The sequence below is a fragment of the Rhyacophila brunnea genome, unplaced genomic scaffold (assembly GCF_057557595.1).
Source record: "Rhyacophila brunnea isolate RB1 unplaced genomic scaffold, BYU_Rbru_1.0 scaffold_4, whole genome shotgun sequence".
NCBI classification, from domain to species: Eukaryota; Metazoa; Arthropoda; class Insecta; order Trichoptera; family Rhyacophilidae; genus Rhyacophila; species Rhyacophila brunnea.
The window spans coordinates 37,153,573-37,174,832 of NW_028233068.1; the positions used below are offsets into that span (position 1 = coordinate 37,153,573).

The following is a 21,260-nucleotide window of genomic DNA, read 5'->3' on the forward strand; positions in this document are numbered from 1 at the left end:
AACACTTGATATAAAAGACGCACTGTATATTTACTAGTAAAAGTGCTAACACTGTAATACAGTAAACTTTGACCCCCACAAGGGGCGGGCTGACATGGCTCTAGCCTGGGGGGCCGGTTTTCAATGGGCCCCGGCTTGACGGGTTGGCCAGATAAGAGAAGTAAACACACATTACACATTTGCTCTACTAGTAACGAAAAGTCAACTGCAGCACTATTTTCCTACAATAATATTAACATTTAAAAATATTATATGGTTGTACGATGTTTAATTATTGTATGTTAATACTCGACAACTCCATAATTCAAGTGAATGTATTAAATAAAACAAAAAATCGCTACGAATACACTGATTACCCGTAATTTTACCTCGGATACCTTTTGGAAAACGCTACTGTAAAAATTTCGCCTTTAAAATTAGCTATCGGGGGCCCGCCAAAGATTCTGGTCTGGAGACCATGTAGTGTATATGATATTAAGGACTCAATATCTCTATAATATACTCAAAGTCAGTTGCTTCTAATTCATAATCGTCTTCATAACTTTGGAGAGTCCATACATTGTTTTGACAATATTTGAAGATTGATTACAATGTCAGTATCCAAGAACAAAAGCTTATATTATTTTAAAGGGCTATAGCCGTTTGCATAACCATAGTTCAAAATCTCAATCCTAACCTATCTTTCTCTCTCCAGTCGGCTACACACAGTTGCTCTTTATCACTCTTGAGGATGTCCGCACATCTCCTTCTGGGGTGGTAATGGGCCTGATTTCCTACCAGAGTTCCTTCATTAACCTTATTGTGATCTTTAGGGCTTTAGATATATTTCATCTAGCAATCCTCACGATATTATATATTCATATTGGGCTGAAATTACAGAAAGAGCTCAGCGCTAGTACGCAGTGACGTCCTGTAGTGGTAGACAGATCATGCATTGCAAATGGGTGGGACAAGTAACACAAATATTGCCATTTTCGTGAGCAGTGGTGGTTTTTCATGAAGCAAACGATGGAGTTGGTTTATTAGAAAGTATCGACAGCTTAGTTTAAAAAATAAACGAAACATAAAATCCTGACAACATAACTATTGTTGTATTGTAATAACCATCATAATACATGTTGTTATTGCAACTTATCGCATAGTCAGAATGTTAACAAAGATGCCTCCAAACCTGTGAGCACCACATACATCTACATAATCTAAAGCCACCACTGTTTGAAATAAGTTATCGTGAAAATTCTTTAATAGTGTGTGTGTCAAATTAATGTGTGTATTCCTCTGTTTAAAATAGCCGAAAATAAATACCTAATAAAATAGTAAGTAGGTACCTAATAAATTTGCAGACGATTTGAAACTAAAAATTAAAGGGGTCGGCATTCTGTTTAGGGGCGACACTTTACGTAGGCACGTCACTGGTTACGAACCAACGAGTAGCAAAGGGACGAGCTTTGTTCATTTACTCAGTTGATACAATATACAATCTTGAAAGGCCGCCTAGTAGCATTTACATTTGAATAGCACCCGTGCCGTTTGTTTGCTATCACTCATTTGCGTGATACACGCAAAGTGGCACGTACACAACGTACCATTCACAAGAACGTTAATTTAGAGGCAACCCTGTCAGCTGTTTCATTAACAAAGCAATTACGTAATTACAATAAGCACCCACTACCGGGCTTTCGATAAAACCACAAAGAGTTCACGTAAGCTTTCATCATCAGTAGCCACAATTGCCAATATAAAGCGGGGTGAAAGCAACCCTAGTTATCTTACAATTTTCAAAATCTATTTTTTTTTTTTAAATTTTAGTATGAATCCCTAACTTTAGTATAGCATCGTTTCACCAGGCCATAATATGATTTTACTGTGTTAATGGTGTGCCCCTGAAATTGCTGGGTGAATAATTAAAATAAATAATTATCTTGATCAGTATTTCCCAAACTGTGGTACGCGTAAATCTAGCGGTGCGCGAAAGATTTAGCGTGGTATGAGGTTGAACTTTTTTCGTAAAAAATATTTTCTATAAATTAGATTATACTGGGGATATCAAGCTATATAATATTATTCATGACATTGACTATCCTAATCCGTAGGTATAAAAATCACATTTTTTTCAAATATTCTAAAACGTGCGTTCCATGAAAGCTTTCATTTTAATACATATTAGTTTATGGTTATTTTCATCGTAAGTTTTTTGTATAACTTTTAATTCAATTTTTTTGCAAAAAAAAAATTTTTGCGAAACAAGCTTTTGATGGTGACCAGATATTATCATGAAATTATATTAAATTGTATGCTTATTAATTTTATTATGATCACAAAAATATCCATCCTTAACAGTTTTAATTATTTGTTTAATATATTTGGTATCTATAATATAACTTTATTTATTTTTGTATCAAATAATGATTTAAATATCTTCTTTTTAATAAATATTAGCTATTTTTAACAAGAAATGTTGCCAATAAAATACTTACCTATCCCCTTGTAAAAATGTTTATTGGGTATGCCGATAAATTTATATCTCTAAAAAGGATAGTAGCAAGTTATATGTTTAGGAAACACTGATCTAGATGGCTTAAAATTTTGTCACATAATAAGCTGTAATAGCGAAAACAGCTGTAGTAAGTTAGAATTTCATTTCAGACTAAAGATCTTACATTCAGTAGATCTTAAATTTAGTATTCAGTGAAAATACGTGTCAATTTAATGTCTTTCACTGAATTCTTGATAAAAGGCAGTACCTAAGTCAAAATAAATACATTTAAATATATTATATAAATTAGTCTAGTACAGTGTTTTCCAAACGGTTTCCGCGAGGTCACTAGTTTCTAAAAGATATGAGTTCAAAAAACGATCTAAGAATTATTAGTGACTGGTGCTAAAAATATGTAAATCACACTTAAAACTGTGCTAGACAACGTGGTCCAAATTTTAAATTGTTTTAAAATCCTAATAACAGTCACAATAATTCTAAATTACACTTAACGATATATTATGTGACCAGCATTCGGTCCAGTTTTTGCATTCAGAAGTCCGATAACATCACGTGGTAAAGTCCTCGTTGGGATGTTTACCCTGCGGCTAGAGTTGTTATATTTGCAACGTTTTTCTTAGCTCGTATTCTTGTTTGTCTGGTGGTTCTTTGTCCAGTACAAATCTTGCAATCGATTTTTAACTAACTTCCCGACATTTGAAACTTTTAGAATATATCAGAACACGATGCCAATGCATTCTTTTAATACTTTTACCCATCTTTAAGCATAATTGAATTCATTTTCAGTTAATTCTGTTTTGTATGGAAAGTTATTTCAGAAAAATCCGTTAAAAGTAAAAGACTATTATTGGTTGCTAAGGGGGTGGTCCTAGCAATTAAATTATTAATATATACATGCGTTACTATGGAAATCAAAATGAAATGTCAAAATGACATTTCAGTATTATATATTCGTTCGTTTGTTTTTTTATTTACTTCAAGTACAAGTTTGAGCATATTGAGCATAATAATTCAACAGAAAATTTAAAAACGTTGTATATAAAAAGTTCTTTTTATCTTGTAATTATTTCAATATTTTTTGGGTCGAAGATTCGATTATCAAATAATATGTTGTGATCATCCAAAACTGCATAATATCTTGCCGAAATATTTACGAATTTAAATAACTTATGTTTATCACTCCAAGAAAAAGAAACGGGAGATAAAACACTTCATTATTTAGCATGCTGCAATTTTTGATCTCAGTTGGAGAAAGTAAAAAATATATGACGAATCAGAATAAGAAATTCGCAACGAGAAAAAATGAATTCACCGTACGGCGCATTTTATTTATGTATCTTCTTAAGTACAACGATAAAATGTTATACGGGCTTCGGCATGCTTTACAGAATATAAAAGGGTTACATGGCTAAATGTGATTGTGATATGTTCTTGTAGTATTACCATTGCTAAGTAATTTTAAAGTAAAAGTCGACAAATAGTGGAGTAGGTACTCACTATTACCCGCATAATAATGCATCCGTGGGGGATGAAAACTAATGCATTATTATGGTGAGGAAGTTTAACAGAAATAATAGCTAGGTAATAGGTACTGAATATAGTTTATATGACGTCTACCTTACTATATCATTTCTAATTTCAATGGGCGTATACATAAATAAGCGTCGTTTTATTGAATAATTCAAACGGATTTACGAATAGGCTGGGATATTGCAAACGGCACAAGTCCCCCCAATGAATATGTCTTAGGAGTAGGTAATTCCCTTCTAAGCATACTTTATGTTATTTCCTTGCAAGTGACACGGGGGTTAATGGCTATGCCACCGCCTTACCTCTTTTTCTGAAAATTCTTTTTGTTTTTTGCCCCTCGAAGGAGGCTTGAAGGAATTTCTGCCAACTCTCAAATGATTCCCTTGGAAATTATAAAAAAAACTTTCGTTGCTGTGGCTGTACTTTTTTCACAACTTACTCAAGCAAGCAGCACTTTCTTGGATCGTAATGTCAAAAAAATATGCCCACTAAATATGTTGTCCACTGTGGCCAGTATTTTTTTTTAAACATCGAATAAACAATGAGTCCAGTATTCAATTCCCAACCGGGCTTAAAATATATAATATTTATATTTTAATGGAAGTAGGTATACATTCAAGAAGAGAGCTATTAATATTATTTTTGTTTAACTATTTATTCACATAAATATCACATAGCATACCAGCGAAAGTGCCATAATATACAGAAAGAAGAAACTGGGGCGCAACTTGGTATTTAAGTGCCCGGGGCAATATATGGAAATGCACCCCTAAAGTAGTACAAAACTTATTTCTCTTCAAAAAGTATCCTTAATTACGTTCTTTTTACATTACTCGGTTACTACTTACAAATGTATATAATAATGTAATCCAGATGGATTTTTTTTAAATTAAAGCATAGAGATATTCGTTTACTTTGCAAGATTTTAAATTCGCGAAGGTTTCGTTTTTCTCAGTGATCGCATATTATATATATACTATTTTATACATATTGTATTGATATATTATATAAATTCGATAAACGGTTGTGCTTCATCGATGACCAAACGTATTTAAAGCTGTGATCAACCCTATCGGTAATTGTTTTGGAAACCAGTTGTTCTAAACACTAAATTAGGTATCGTTAGGCTCTAGAGATAAGTTGGTTATCAATTTTAACACACTTTAGATTCTTAAATGTTATGTATATTATAATAAAATAAATGGTTTAATTGATAATTCTTATCATTTCTAATTTCTTTTGTCAATCAACAAAGCTTTTAAGTTTCGCGCCCCAACCCAACCTGTTCCTGCTGCTCTCGCACATCGCGTGATCTTCTGTTGAGTAGAAAGTACGTAATTTGATATGTTAAAAATAGTATGGAAAATAAAATGCTTTAGAAATAGGTGAATGCATCAAAAGCTCCATAATATACTGATAAAACAAAATTAATAAGTTTGTTTTTAAACGCCAAAATCCTAAATGACCGAAATTTCGAATGGCCGAAAACCGCGATAGTTGAAATCCCAGTCATAAATGCAAAAAAAAATAATTTGACATACTTTATCCTCTTTTAACGAGTAAAATACACTCAACTAATTCATTTTACATAGGTACAACAAATTGTCCATTATCTATTACCGGTTATCAAGACATGTCAACCATGCGAAAGACAGCATCTTGAAATAATATAATTAATAATATCTTCCGCCTGCTGCAATTGTTTTGAGCTACGTATACTAAAATATTTGAGAGATTTAATTACGTGCCGTAATATATAAAAGGGTTCCGGGACTAAAACTAATTGGGAAACGCTGGAATAGAACATTAAAACCACGATGGCATGTAAAAGAGCTAATTTAAAATTAGGTGCGCAATCAGCCGTGATGGGTAATTTTAAGATATTATGTTTACACACAGTGGCGGAACTATATTGCGCTAGCTACCTGCAGTGCAGGAGGAATATTTAAAAAAAATTAAGTAAATTAAATAAATCCGATGATACGTTATCATACTACAGCTTTTCAAAATGTGGATTTAAGGTAATTCGAATAAACCATTTTCTTGTTTGAGGTACGGATATTTCTTACGCAATTTTATTGTTAAAAAATATCACTTCAACACATGATATGTAGCCCTTGCTTCAAAGACAGTGTGTCCTAAGATCTGATAAATTCTGAATGATAGATGTTGCGATAAAAGTGCCCGCCACTAACTTGGGAAAATGGACCGTCTTAATATTTCATTACAGTTCCCTTAAATTTTGTAATTCTGATAAAACATCACAATTTCCTAAACTTTTCTTATAAATTTGTTCTTTGTCGCCCACAGTCATTTTCGCTTAGTAGGTATATACATTTTTTTAATTCTACGCGATACAAGATATTTTAATTTTATGTTAAGTTTTTATGTGATCGAAAACTGTTCGAAGAGTTACTTTAGTTTTTTTTCTTTGTTATAAGGCAGGCATCTCCAACTTCAAATATGTTATAATCTACTATTCTCATTGTCATTTTTCACCTTGATCAAATGTATTATACTTGACAGAGTACACTAAGGTGTTATGAATTAAGCAACGACACTTGTCTCTCACCATTACAAAGAAATACTCAATTTCCCATTCGTCGTGAAAATAATTCATTTAAAAAATAATGCAGCTGGTCGTGAGTAGAGTTGAATATTTCCCGAGAAAATCTCAATCTCGAAACTCGGGATTTCCCGAAATTATGAAATTTTGAATTCTCTAGATTCGGGATTTCTAGAAAAGAATTCTGGAGATATCTGGAAATTAAAAAAAAACCTGTAAAAATCCTAAAATGAGTGTAAAAACAGACAAATTCCAAAAAAATATGATTCTTTTATTTATATAAGAAGACAAACAAAATAGAAGTAGGAAAACAAAAAAATTACTTATTAAAATAGAATTTTAAAAAACACAGACTGTCAATCGCTGCGTCTGACAATCGCGTACGTTTTTGAGACACAAAATTCCCTGATGTTGCAAAAATTGCGCTCATTTTGAGTCGACGTTGGCTTAATTGTGTTAAATGCCTCGATCAGTCTTTGAACGTTTTATGTTTTCTGTCCAGTTTTTTTCATATAGAAAATCGTTTTTTCAATTGATATTTGATAATAAAGAAATCCCGAAGAAAGATTTTTGAGATCCGGCATTTCCCGAAACGTTAAAAATTTCAATTCTCGAGATTCGGGATGGAAAATCTCGAAAATTTCTCGAGAATTCCCGTCGGGAAATTCCCGAGACCCAACTCTAGTCGTGAGTGATGCAATATGAATTAAGTAGTATACCGAGATCTCGCAGGTTTTTTCGTTCTTAATTATTAGAAAATGACTTTCAAGTAAGTTGACTAAGGAAACAAACAAGAAATTGTTAATGCTTCCTCTTCAAAATCCAAAATGAAATCATATTATATCACAACTCAATGTACACGCGTTTTACATTTCCACAGTTCAATTCATATGGTGGTGACACACCTGCATAAGGGAAAGAACCCCATATTTTTAGTTTCGCTGTGGAGGCGGAATTTGACGATCCGCTACTGTTAACATGGCTTAAAATATTTTAATATACCTACATCATATTATTATTATTATGATACGTGCATTAGAAACTAAACTACATACCTCTACATAACAAGCGTTAGTCACACCGGTAATTATAAATACATAGTTACACCTTCTTAATTTTATTACAATTTTTTGGTTATTTTTATGATACTATGTAGGTATTTACCATTTTCATATTAAACGATTCGCAAATTTATGATTGTATCCGTTGTTTGGAATTTAACTAAGTATATGTAGCATCAGGGGTCCACACAAATGGCAGCGGGGCACGTACATCATTTGTTAGGAGTAATGCGGAACAGACACAGTTCGTATTGTATAATTTAACACTAAGGTATTTCAATTCCGCAAGAGATAACCAACCTTTTCACATTCGTCACAACACTTGCCTCAAGCATACATAAACAATCTTAATACGATACTCTATATTATATGAAATTGCCTGATATTTTGATAGGACTGAATGTGATCTTTTTGTTTCATGATAAATGGTGAAACAGCATCGTAATAGACTAGGGCACGATTTAATGCCACAATTATTCGTGTTTGATTTATTTACCATAATAATATAACTTAATAGAATTTATAGCATAGTAACATATTATGCTGTTAAATAATAAAAAACATAACATTTACAATCATATTATATAATTATGATGGATTTAAGTTTTGTACTAATCCATTTGAGTAGTAGGAAATGTAATAGTACAAAACCCCAAAACTACAAATGGAATAGTCCAAACTTAAATCCATTTGAATTTAAATTCAAATTCCATCATGTACCTTCGGGCGATAGTATTAACATTATATAATTATTATAAAAAAATTCACAATTAGTCAATTTATTAAAAATTTGCTGGAATCAGAGAAAATATACAAACAAAAGACATTGAAAAAACACTTGTTTTGTTAGATAAAGTCTTCTGTGGTTTCCATATCAAAACTGCTGAAACAAATTGTTTATAATGAGTAAGCTTATCGCTCTTAAGAGCTTTTTGTATTAGTTCTAATTCATATGCCTAGGCTCCATCTCTATAAAAGAAGGTTCTTGATGCTAAAAAAATACATTTAATATTAGCATTATAAAATTAATATATACAAAAATAAACAAATGTAAAGGAAGTTCTTATGGTTAGTCTTAGGCAGGGTTTAATTGAATTTGAAAAACTAACCAACACATTCTGCAATTTGTATTCTTAGTTCAATGAAAGTAAATAAGAATGACTGACAAATGTTTGTGTGTATTATTTATGTCGAATTTTTACAGCCTACATCCACTCTTTGCCACTGTTAAACAATCATAATACCAACAAGTATACACACAATCAATGTTATCATCAAACTTTAATGTGTGTAAATAATACTAATTAGAATTATTGTTAGGTAGGGTAAATCGTATCCACGTATAAAATATGTTGAAACTAAAACAACAATATAAACCCCTTTTCAAACTATTCCTATATAAGTCACATTAAATACGATTTAACAAACGTTTATATTGACATGCGTGGGTTGGTATGGTTTTATACATATATTTAACTTCCTGTAACACAACAAGGCAAACTATCCCGCAAACCACTCTTTGAAATCGACAATACTAAATTAATTATTACGGTAGGTTAGGCAGCGGCTTTCAAACTTTTTGGGTTCCTAATCTCTTCAAACTTCGTGCGGAACCCTAACGGCCTACCGATACTACGTGGTACGTTATACCTACATCGATTTTGACGTTGAGTATCAAAATCGATGTATAACTTTGTAAATATTATCATTTGTTCATGCAATATTAATAATATCATATTATGATTCATCTAAAACTAATTAATGCATAATTCTACGTTAATTAGTTTTAAGAGAATCCCAATCATTAAAGTTTTTAAATGCATGATTATATCATAATTTTGTCAGTATATAATTCAAGCAGGCGCGCACATAAGGGGGAAATACAAATTATTTAGGTAAATGGAATATTACGTCGTCAAGAATTAATGACTGAGGGTCGTGACCCAGATGACACGGCATGTCTAAAAAACAAGACAGTGTGAACGACACAAATGGACACTAATAATTATGACCGTTAAGCCAAACGCATTCGATAACCACTTGTGGATGGGATATCTCACCATAAATCGTAAATTATATCTGAAGCCCACGTGTAGATCGCTAGATTTAAAGTGTGGAGTGTCTGGGTATGGGGAATGTATGCGTAAAGTGTAGTATTCCTCGATTGAAGCGAGAAGAAGCTACAAATAGTAGGCAGAGTAAATGTGGAAGTCAGTGGCACCTGATTATATAAACCCCGCCCCATCCCGCCGCCTTAAAAATTTATAAAAAAGTATTATGAATATTTTTTCAAAGTGGACCCCGCAAACTATTTTTCTGCGTGCGCAACTGAATTCAAGAGGTTGGTGTTACAAATGGTTTTGAATTTAACGAAAAAAAATGGTACGGAAAAATTGTCAATAGAAATGAAAACTATTTCATGTTTTCAATTATTAAAAATATTTATAATATTTGCTTTTAAATACATCGTTTATGTTAACTAGTTTTTAAGATAAAAAAAAATAAATTCATATATCCAATTTTGAAAATTCGATTAGATACCCATCTCAAAACTTATATCGGCAAGGGATTAGTCATTTAATGTAGGTATTTAAGTTTCAGATAGTTTTGAATTTAATGTCCTTAACCTAATTAATATTATCCTTTTCACCTGTTGACCCTGTAAAACATACCTAATTAAAATAACATGTTATAGCACACATCGTAAATATTATAATGTATTAATTATTTTATTCCCTAGACGCCCTAGAGAATTCTAACATTATTTTAAGCACCTTATCTGCTTCACGGTAATTTACGGATATAACTATTTCACTTGGTTTGACTTGACTATTTAGTTGAATTTCAAAAATATTACAAAAGATAATAAATTAATGGTGTAAACGTAAACAATCTGCGTCAAAACTTTTACCTCATTCTAAAGACACTGTACATCCATCAAGTGTAATTATTTTCTTCTCCAGAGTATTAGTATCTACCTCACTAGTTAATCTGTTTTTCAATATGTACGTTTACACTATTTCGACATTATTTGTAAATACATCTCATTTTTTTATATACAAAAATCTACTATTACTTAAATTAATGGTGCATATCTTACGGTACTCCAGGGTTCCGCAGAAAGTTCAAGGTTAAAGTAGTAAATAATAATAGCATGGTATGTTTCTTCACAATTGTCATAACTGTTCTAAGCATCCTGGCCTATCCCAGTATCTGCTCACTCTGCCTATTGTACAGAACCACTCATATATAAGCGCTCATCTACTACGGACTACCCAAAAGGATTATTTCCAATTCCGTAATGACATCGTGTGAAAACTTATAAGTGGTGCAGTGAGAAATATGAGATAAATAGTATCGGAGTTATCTATTAGAGTATATGCTTCATAACTTTGCACTCAGGCTCTAGAATGAAAATGAATAATATTTTCCAAAAAAAAAAAAAATTTACATGTATTATCTGTCTATTTATTTATTTCCACATATATCAATACACTTAAATATCGTTTGATCTAATTTTATGCGTGGTAATCAGGCAAAGAGGCGTAACAGTATAGCAAAGAGTGCAAAAATGTGCAAAGTTATAAAACGTATATCTACTCTACCTAGTATAGTACCTACCTGGTTATCATGATATTATCACAGTTGAAATAATAAAAACGTGCTTCTTAATGACCTTAATTACATATTTTACTATATGAGCTACAATTCCCAAACTGCATTCATCTTAAATTAAGCACAATCCGTTGTGATCATAGGACAGAAAAATGAAAGAAACATAATCAAAATTGTAAATATAACCATCATTTAATAAACGATATCTTTTATTTAATGATTAATTCTTAAGATTGAAGAATGTACCATTCTTTATATTGAACATACATAATTTCAAACACCTCCGGTTTTTTGGTATGTATATATCTGATGCGTTTTCAAATTACGTATATATATTTTTTTCTTCTTTATTTGGAAGCAATTGAGCTCTTCTCTAACGTATATATTATTATCATATTTGGTAATAAAAATATCAATATTTCACTCGTGACAATAAATGGTTGCATATAATTTAAATTAATTAAAATAAAACGACGTAAATGACAATTTACAACTTTACGTGAAAGCATTATTTGAAAAAGTGGATTTTATTGGTTTTGTTTTATCATATTATGTTTGCTATATACCCTAAAAAATATTTATAACTGAAGATAAAAATCTAAACAAAATAACCCCATAAATAACTTATTTTCGCCAAAAATTCTCTAACGCATTTTGGCTTAGCAACGCCGATTGTGTAGGTGTAGTCATACTTGTCAGGCTATTGTCTGGATTTTTTTGGTATTCGAGAATAATAAATCGCCCGTGATGGCCTTATTCTAACATGTCGACTTAGAAAATCGGGATTTTTTTGTTATGTTTTCAATGTATATTTTTTGGATCCAGAGCATGGACCTGTATATAAACTTCATCGGTAAGAATTGTAGAGCCGATTTAAAAAAAAAAAACAGTATTAGTAAAACTTAAATATAAATTTAATATAATAATACAGTCCGCTTGCCAGAAAGTGGCCATTTCTGTGATAGGGATTCAGGTGAAGGAGCCATTTACAAACCTTTTCCGGATTTAATGCTCTCCGTTTGCTTTTTGTTTGCATCATGAATTTTCGCGAAACGAAAATGGGGTTAGATATATCGTATCACTCTAAACAGTTTGCACAGATGTTAGCGTAATAAAAGGTTTATATTAAATTCATAATCTATTGTCTACCTAAGTAATTACAATATTGAATGAAGGGTATCAACTAATAGACAATCAAATATACTTTTAGAACCACATGATTTTTCATCGTTTTCGATTCGTCGGTTAGAAACAATAATTTAAAGCGGTACTAAGAAAAACACATGCCATTATAAAATTATGTATTATTATATAAACGATATTTTTCTTAAAATTAATATTTTAAAATTTATTTAACATTACTGCAAATTAATATAGATCGCAATTTCTACCAAATTACGCGGAAATTTAAAACTGCAATAACTTTTTTGACAAAATAATGGTATGTTACAAAAATATAAACCTTTGACATGTAGGTTCATAAAATAATCATTCAAAAAAAAAATTCTGAAACGAAAATGTAACTTTTGAAACAGATAATGCGACAATTTTAGATCCTTTTCCAAAACTTATAAAACAAAAATGTTATACAAAAATAAATAAACTTCTATCGATTTTTTTTTGCTCTGTCTTAAATCCATCTTATTAGTAAAAACACTTTATCAATCCCCTGGTAGCTTTAGTTAGATATTACCCGAAACACTAGAATCATAAAATTAATGTATAGCCGCCAGCCGGTCCCAGATACTTTTTGGAATGACACCAGTTTTTCATTGATCAACGTCAAACATCCGCTGCTGTTTTCAATGCAAAGGGTCCCCATATTTTCAAGGTTAATGGGGTGTCAAAGTTTCGTATTATTTTATCTTTCTAATTTTTGCCAAGCAAGCGGCTGGGGTAGGCTTAAAATATTAATGATGCAAGTTTATCCCCCGACGATAGCAGCATGCCACACCTTGTATATTTCTTTCCTCCAAAGAACCATCTACTTTTATTATTATGAGGTCAACAAACAGGACCATTTACAAGTATTGTTGAATGTAAAATACAAAATAAATTAATACGTAATGGATCCAATTGTGAATTATTGATTTAACTATGTTATACTTGGGTTATACAGTTATAGAATCGCATAGCGTGGTAGAAATTTAAATTTTGGCAAGAAAAAAAACTGTTTATATACCTAAACAAGTCACCAGAATATGAAAACAAACAAAAGACATGTAATACAAGATAAAAAATACAACACAATAATCCAGTTACTATGAATGGTAAGTTTTAACTTTGGTGTAACTTATTTTGAAAGAAGCAAAAGAACAAAACAGTTCCACTCAAAAATAATAACAGGATACACAAAAAAAATACCATAATATAATATTTATCTTATCATTGATTTTCACCGCACTTTCCCGAGTATTTTCTCCATACCCATAAATTCTGCAGTATCCGAATTGCAGTTATAATATTATGTACTCACTGGTATCCTACCACCCGCTAGTCGCTCCCAAGTGATTATCATGTCTGCGTTATCTAATGCTTTTAGGACCGTTTATGTCGTCCACACCATTAGTCCAGGTGCTGACCGATTATTCATATACATAATATGCGGAACGCAATCTGACAATTGATATAGGTCCTAGGGGTCACCAAGAGTTATAATATCGATGTTGCTAGGTAATAATTAATATTAGTGGTCATTTTTTTATCGAGGCTATAAAAAATATTTAACAAAAAAAAATTTAAAAAAACTCACCAACATTGTCTTCAATAAAACTAAACCGAAGCATGGATCGATTGGAAATGCGGTAATTTTTACCATGCCATCAGCACGGTCAGCGATCTCAAATCTCAAGATCAAAAACTGCTAGTTAATTTCATTTTAATTAGATAGGATGGACGTGGCTCAGTTAGTTATACCACATTGGCACTTATTCAGTGGATATGGGATAGGGACGTATTTTTTGTCAAAAATAAAATCTCTTAGGTAACATAGCTCAGGGGTTTTCAAATTATGTATGTACATAATATTATTATTATTGCTATGGCTGTCAATTCAATTGTTTTAGTCGTATTGACTGTTTTATTAGTTTTGTAATAAACGAAAATGTTGCCACCTTAAAAATAACAGGTACCTGTGTCAATAGAGCCGAAAATACTGCAACAATGGCGCTAAGCCGACTTTACCGTTGGTACTTTTGGCGGGAACGCCGCGTCCTTTCCTGATAACAGCGTGCAACACCGGATGCCGAAATGTGAGGGGGATGGGAAAATCCACAGATAATTTTCCCGCTTATTTTGCGCTCGCTTTGGTTGTAATGATGCCAATGGTGAATCTCATGAAAATTTAAACAGGTAATTTTGAGAAAGCAAACACTTTATAATATTGCGGCCAGAGTCAAAGTATTAAAATATCTAAGAAAGAATATTTAATTTTTTTAACGCAGAAAATATCAAAAATAAAAATATTCAAAAGATGAGATTCGTAATGAAAATGCGAAAACTCTGGAAATATCAATGTCAAAATTTGAAGGTTGAAACTTCACAAATTGGATGGCACTCGTGGATGATAGCGTTCATTCCGTGTTCCGTTTCCTTACTATAGAACAGTGTATACATTTTTTATCGGTATTTCAAAATTGTTCACTGGCCAGTTAGAGTACAATATCACGGGTAATAATCTGTATATATTTAATTACATGCAGTTTGTAATAAAAAGACGGAGCTAAAATGACAACTCTAGTGAAATTACTAACAATGCTCAGTTACTAGCAAAATTTGGGAGAGGTACATCATCTTCAAAGCAATAAAAAAGCGAAATATACTGTATAAGCTCACAATTTTATCCATATTCGTGGTTATATGTAAAGCGCATCAAGATATTATAGAAAATGAAATCAATCGCATTAAATTTGAATTTAACAGTTAGAATAAACGGATGAAAGCATTTTACCATTTTTACCGAAATTCTAGTCTAGATAATTATTAGAAATATATTATTTACTCAAAGGACCAGTAGCCCGACAGACTAACTGATTTTGAAGCCCTGCTACAAAATAGAAGACATACATTCCATCTACCAATGTAACATGTAAAAATATCAATGTATCTCTTTCCTATAATCACAGCCAGTATATCAAAATCATTATTATTGAAGATGACAATGATAACAGATAATAATATCAGTAGTTTATATTTTGTCTACAAGTACGTATATATGTGAGTGGGTGGCTATATTATAGGACCCTTTGATGTTAGTTGCAGGGATTTTGTCATGCTTTGGGTTAGTCAGCTTAGTGTATACCTACTCAATTTGTGATAATAAGCATCTTTTAAAGATTTAATTATAATGTTATTTAACATTTGTTTGACTGGTTGGAAGTATTTTGTGGCCTTCTTTTAAATTTTCTGATAAATCGATCGCAGCATATACGCCAAAGAAAATCGCCGCTGTAGTGGACCGCAATAAATGGCATGACAGAGTGTGCACCACTGGCGAAGAAGTTGTGAATTGTGTTTTTAGGTAAAAGGTAATTTGAGAAGCTAGGTACCTATTTATATATATATAAGGAATACCCTAAGTTTGGTCTATAGGGCGTCCCCAATCTACAGTCGTTTTGATAAATATTCAAAATAAAAATGATAAAAATATGTTGAGAAAAAAGTAAGAAATTCAATACACCAGGCTTTTAAAAGAATTACGTTTCTTTACAGAGTATATAAGAATTTAAAGAAAAATAATAAAAAACCAACAATATAGGTACCTACTTATTTTTCTACCAACGTATTATTTTTATTATAAAGGTATTTAATTTCTTTATGAAAAAAGTACTTGTAATTTACGGATAAAATTTGCATATATATGCTAATATAAATATTATAGATTAATGATATATTATATTTGATACCTAGCACTAATCACCTAATTATGAAAAGTTATATACCTAGTAAAATCGCTTAAGGGGGGACATGCTCGTCGAAGGTCAAAATTGAGTTTTTATTGTATTTTCAAACCATGATCCTGGACACTCCTTAAACGTTGTAGATAATCTCTTTATATAATTTTGAAGCCTTATTATCCTTTATAGTTATTTTAAACATTTGATGACTGCATAAAGTATTTTTGTTACATAAAATAGTATTCTTTTAAACTTCTCGCTCTAATGTTTTAGAATATAGTCATATTTCGGTACATAACTGTGCAGTGGTGTTAAGATTTTTTACATTTATTAATTTTTAAACGCATTTATAAAACCATTAGCATAATTTATTACGAGATAATTTTTGTAAAATATTCACGATAAAAAATTATATTGATAATCTCTGTGATCCCAAATTTGACAAGAATTAGGCATTTTATTATTCAAAAAATCGGCAAGATTAACACATTTCAAGATGATTCTAAAGATATTTATTATAAGCTATGTTTTTGACCATTCAAGTGTGATAAACATCTTATGAATAATGATTGCTTTATAATAATTATTGACCTAAGAATAAGGTAGTGTTTTTTTGAAATACGCCATTTCTTTTGTCATTCCCCAGTGGTTAAGCTACAACATACGGCCGTAGCCATAAATTGACAAACTATAATTGAAATAGGGAGTAAAATGATATTGACGCGCGTGTTTGAACATGTACCGTTTAAAAAAAAAATTAAAAAAAAATCGGTTAAGTACATGTTCAAACACGCGCGTTAACATAATTTTACTCCCTACTTTAATTATAGTTTGTCATTTTATGGCTACGGCCGTATGTTGTAGCTTAACCACTAGGGAATGACAAAAGAAATGGCGTATTTCAAAAAAACACTACCTTATTCTTAGGTCAATAATTATTATAAAGCAATCATTATTCATAAGATTTTTATCACACTTGAATGGTCAAAGACATAGCTTATAATAAGTATCTTTAGAATTATCTTCAAATGTGTTAATCTTGCCGATTTGTTGAATAATAAAATGCCTAATTCTTGTCAAATTTGGGATCACAGAGATTATCAAAATAATTTTTTATCGTGAATATTTTACAAAAATTATCTCGTAATAAATTATACTAATGGTTTTGTAAATGTGTTTAAAAATTAATAAATGTAAAAAATTTTAACACCACTGCACAGTTCTGTACCGAAATATGACCATATTCTAAAACATTAGAGCGAGAGGTTTAAAAGAATACTATTTTATGTAACAAAAATACTTTATGCAGTCATCAAATGTTTAAAATAACTATAAAGGATAATAAGGCTTCAAAATTATATAAATAGATTATCTACAACGTTTAAGGAGTGTCCAGGATCATGCTTTTAAAATACAATAAAAACTCAATTTTGACCTTCGACGAGCATGTCCCCCCTTAACCATTATAGTGCGTAGATCTACTTTCTTGAGACGTGCATAGACGATAAGTGTTCATCTTCATGGTCAATACTGCCAACAGTTTCTAGCCTGTTTTAACCAGAGCGTTGGAGCGGACCTTTTTTTGAGTTGCTCCGCTCCAGCTCCGCTCCGGGTAAAAAGTTTTAATAAGAATATTATATGTATACAAATGTTTAAAAAAAATGAAAAAAATAATAGTTTTAAAACAATCGTTATTTTCATTGTTGATTCTATTAAACAAAATTCCGACCGCAAATCTTCTTTCATTATTTGCCTCTTCTATCAAAAAAGTGAGGTTATTTAGCACATGGCAGTGTTGCCATATTTCAAATAATGCAGTGTTGCAAAGTGTCTTTCATCGGATTTTAGGACGAAAATTTAATAATAAAAAAAAATCCGGAGCAGTGGAGCACTACAAATTTACGGTGCTCCGGCTCCGTTCCTGCTCCGGGTACAATCACATTGCTCCTGTGCTCTTTGCTCCTGCTCCGAGCTTCGCTCCAACGCTCTGGCTTTAAATGCTCACATGGCGCCCATCCCACTCTTTCTGGTTGCCTGGTCAATTTTTTGAATATTACTTCTAATGCGGTACATTCATAATTTTTCACCGTTGCGTTTGACATAATAATATGCAATATATTATATTTATTCATAGTAGATTTATTGTCGTCTATGCAGACTGCGTAAACCCGAAATTATAATATACAACATGAAATGGTGATAGTTTGTTTTGATTGATAAATACATAATTAATAATGACTGTATTTTACACAAAATAGTTAATAGTTTATTTGTATTTCCTGTTACAGACAGTTTTATACTGTAAATTTTTTTATATTGAAATTTAGAACGTTGAATAGTAACTATCCACAAACAGCCTTGTTCGTAAAATGAACAAAAATAATTTTGAAAGACTTTTAATACGAGCCACCCATGCTGAAAACGGCTTAATCATTTATTTTCCTATCTGTAACATTTACACTAAGATAAAATCAATATTCCATCTTAGATTATAAAGGCTTTATGATAAGCGTAATGGAGGGGGGAAGTGATTATTCGCTGACATTCCTCGAGGTATAAATTTAAATGTTCAACGTAAGGATTATTACGCGTTGCTACCCTTTGTCAATATGAGGCAAAAAGTTTGCACTATAAATAAAAAGAGTTTTAAAAATGTTTAATATAACAACAATTATATTCGTTTTTAGTATGGTTGAATTGGTAATAATAGAAGAAAATTATTATTATCTACGTTAGTGCATTACAACTAACTATATTTTAATATACATTTGAGGATTACTTGCCGTTTCAAGTTGTAACTTACGTGTATTTTTTCACACAATTCATTAAAATATGGTTATCATTTAGCTGTCCTAGAGTCAAGATAGTATTGCCAAATCATTACATTAGTATTTCGGAAATATATTGACTTCTTTTTTATGGAATCGACTGCAAGTATATCTAAAATTGAGTTGAAATGCGTGCTTGACAGATTCGGACGACAAAATATGCAATGTTGAGTGACTAATTTAATCATTAGTCTCAGTAAACTTTTTTCAGTGTCACTTGCATGTGTTTAAGCTATCTTCTAGAGTAAGCATTCTTCAACGTTTTCGATATTTAGAGTTATAAAATACGACAGACGCCAAAACTTACTTGACTTTCCCTGAGCATGAAATTTAATATCGACACGCATTTTCTTTGTACCTTTGTCTGCCGAAGCTTTTCATTATATTATTTAATTGAATCGATGACTGTAATTGATAGCTTTATATATCTAAAGTCTTATGTATCAATTTATTTTGGCATTATAGCATCGTTTCAAATGTATACCTCGATAAGTACAACATGTTATTCACTTTTGATAATCGAGATGACGAGTGAAATGGGGTTTCTCTAATAATCAAGCCTGCAATAGTGCGTGCATTGCCACTAAAATGCAATTACAATGCGATCCTAAGAAAATTGGTGTTAGTTAACTGAGCTGTAAATTGTCACCCTTTATCTCGCTTTATCCAGTTAGCGATGCTGTCGGAGCCCGCGTTAAAAACCATTACGCCTGACAATTATCTCGAGATAGTTAACTTTTAATCGCATATGTATCCTCTTTTTTTTCTTTTTTAAATATTTTGGAGTTGAGTGTTATATGAAGCGAAACACTGTATCCATTAAAGTCTCAATACCAAGAAGAAGAAAATCCCAAAGCAAAGCATACCAAAGCAATTCGTGTTATTTTAAAATGAAATCAGTAATAAAATTATTTTTTATTCAAGACAAAATAATACACAAGACTTCATAATCCAAAATTCTTAAATGCTATTTATATTTAGTCAGTTTTAACTAAGATTTGACGATATCAAACTTGATCTAAATGATTCAGTCATTTTGAATAAATATCTTTCATATTTATTTTATTTGGGGGTGTGTTCAAAAGACATGTTTTTGTTTTAGCATTAGTATTAATTTTAAAGTCACACCATTTGATGGCATTATCTATTTTATGGTTCTAATAATTTTCCATTCTCGTAGAAAATCTCGACAAGTATAAATAACTGCCTTGGTGTTGTAAATTTTCCCGAATGCTTCCATGATAGGTATCACAGGAAAACTGTGCTAATAAATTATGGTAACTGCACTCATTCGGCGGATCGTTACGGTTTTATTGTCGAACGCCATTTGCCAAAGTGTATGCCTATTGTTTTTGCCTTTCAAGCACTTATATTGTTTTCATACGCGTAATCTAAATAATAGGATAATAATTATGTAATAACAGAATAATGAGTTCTACATAACAATTCTTGCTAAATATATTATCATATTATTTACTTTGTTTAACGAAATATGTAAAAATAAATCTAGGGATTACTGCCAAAAATTGGTAAGTCAGAAAATACTATTATGGAGTAATTATTTCAATTTGAATTTTGACATGCCCTCTAAAATCAGGCATATCGCTAATTTCTTTGTACTTTGTGTGCATGCTTATTTATATATAGACACATAATTCGTTATTAACCCTAAATATCTAAATTATCGACTTAACAACTTTTGGAAGCAATCCCACAAATAATTAAAATGCAAAAGCAAAAAAATAGCAGCTTTTTGAGACATTTATTTACATGGCAAACGTGTAATTTTCAAAATAAAATCGTCTTAAAGATGTCCCCACGAACAGGAGCTAAATATTTTTTAGACTTTAAATTTAATTGTTGTTCAGAGGTTTTTTTAAGTCAATATCAAACGAAATATCAAAAGTTTTGTGTATTTATTTTACCCACTGTATCGGAATAATATTTAAATAGGTGTTTTATATAAATGTAGGTTGCTATATTATTTTTGATTTGTTTAGAATTTAAATCGATCAGATATTATTAATCGAAATAATATGACCGTCATATTATTTACTCATGTCTAAAAATTATGGAGTAATTACGCAGTCGAAACAATTCCGCCAAAGTGGCAACACGTATTACTTATAGTACATTTCAAAATCAATGCCTAGTAATTTTTAAGAAAAGTAGGTATGTTAAGTCATTTAAAAAAATGATTGCATAAACTCTTGCGTTCGCATATTTAGATTAGGCGCGTAGTGCAGAAGTCGTACTTACTGAATCCGG

General features: G+C 31.2%; 1 protein-coding gene across 1 annotated transcript in view; it reads left to right on the forward strand.

Annotated features, from left to right (window-relative positions):
* Positions 1 to 21,260, forward strand: part of Gyc88E (Guanylyl cyclase at 88E) — a 262,566-nt gene that overhangs the window by 177,501 nt on the left and 63,805 nt on the right. The gene's annotated exons all lie outside the window — the stretch shown is intronic.